The sequence below is a fragment of the Alexandromys fortis genome, unplaced genomic scaffold (genome assembly GCF_014885135.2).
Source record: "Alexandromys fortis isolate MF-2015 unplaced genomic scaffold, M_Fortis_MF-2015_v1.1 scaffold_3, whole genome shotgun sequence".
In the NCBI taxonomy this organism is placed as follows: domain Eukaryota; kingdom Metazoa; phylum Chordata; class Mammalia; order Rodentia; family Cricetidae; genus Alexandromys; species Alexandromys fortis.
The window spans coordinates 26,569,859-26,571,020 of record NW_026067909.1 but is presented as its reverse complement, the minus strand read 5'-3'; the positions used below and the strand labels follow the sequence as shown (position 1 = coordinate 26,571,020).

The following is a 1,162-nucleotide window of genomic DNA, read 5'->3' as shown; positions in this document are numbered from 1 at the left end:
TCAAGTCCCCCTCCCTCGTCAGCCCAAAGAGCAATCAGGGTTCCCTGCCCTGTGGGAAGTCCAAGGACCACCCACCTCCATCCAGGTCTAGTAAGGTGAGCATCCACGAAACTGCCTAGGCTCCCACGAAACCAATAGGTACAGTAGGATCAAAAACCCATTGCCATTGTTCTTGAGGTCTCAGTAGTCCTCATTGCAGTTGGACGTTTTCTATAACACATTAAACCACCTTCTATTTTTTAAGATACGACACATGAAAATTACTAACTCAAGAGTTACTTTATTCATAACTTTATTTATGAGGTTCTAAACAAGTTGAATTCCTAAGTTGAACAACAGTTTTGACTATGTGGTATCTTAACCAAATCCTCCAGGTTTATTTTGGTCCACACACTAGAGACCCCAGAATTTTGTAAGATTGAAATATTTATGATCCCACTCTGACTTCTGGTCTCTCTTTTTATGTAAAGGGACATTTCATAGAGACCATTTATTAAGTTGAAAGCTCCAGCTGGGGGTTTGGACATAACATTACTGAAGTTATGTTATTATTATTATTATTATTTATTTTTTTTGGTGGCGCATGACAGAAACCCAGGCCTACCTTCAGCAATGAAAAGTCTGCTTGTCTTACCCTTGGGAACCTGGTGGAGAACCAACATCCCACGGTAAGTCCTGCTTTCTATGTTCTGGGCTCTCACCATTTATTTGGTTTTTCAAGGTTCAATCTGTGCCAGGGGCCAATGGCAGAGTCTCGGGGAGGAATCAAAGGCTAAGTTTAAATAAATGTATTCTGCCAGGCGGTGGTGGCGCACGCCTTTAATCCCAGCACTGGAGGCAGAGGAAGGCGGATCTCTGTGAGTTCGAGACCAGCCTGGTCTACAAGAGATAGTTCCAGGACAGGCTCCAAAACCACAGAGAAACCCTGTCTCAAAAAACCAAAAATAAAAATAGAAATAAAAATAAATAAATAAATAAATAAATAAATAAATAAATAAATAAATGTATTCTGAAGCAGAAGGGACATTCATCCCTAGGGGAAGACATGGCTGCTTCCCACCAGGAAGCTCCTCTGTCCTCAGATGCAGTGGTCTAGGAAAGAGGTGTAGGGATAAGTCCCACCCCTTAGGGGGCGTGTTCGCCTCAGGCTAAAGTTCTCCTA

At 42.4% G+C, this 1,162-nt stretch overlaps 1 protein-coding gene across 1 annotated transcript in view; it reads left to right on the top strand.

Moving 5' to 3' along the window:
* The window catches only part of Myom2 (myomesin 2), a 71,689-nt gene that overhangs the window by 1,964 nt on the left and 68,563 nt on the right, over positions 1 to 1,162 (top strand). Inside the window, exon 2 of the mRNA XM_050137169.1 lies at positions 591 to 668. The gene's annotated coding sequence lies outside the window, so the exon portion shown is untranslated. The remainder of the gene's footprint in view (positions 1 to 590; positions 669 to 1,162) is intronic.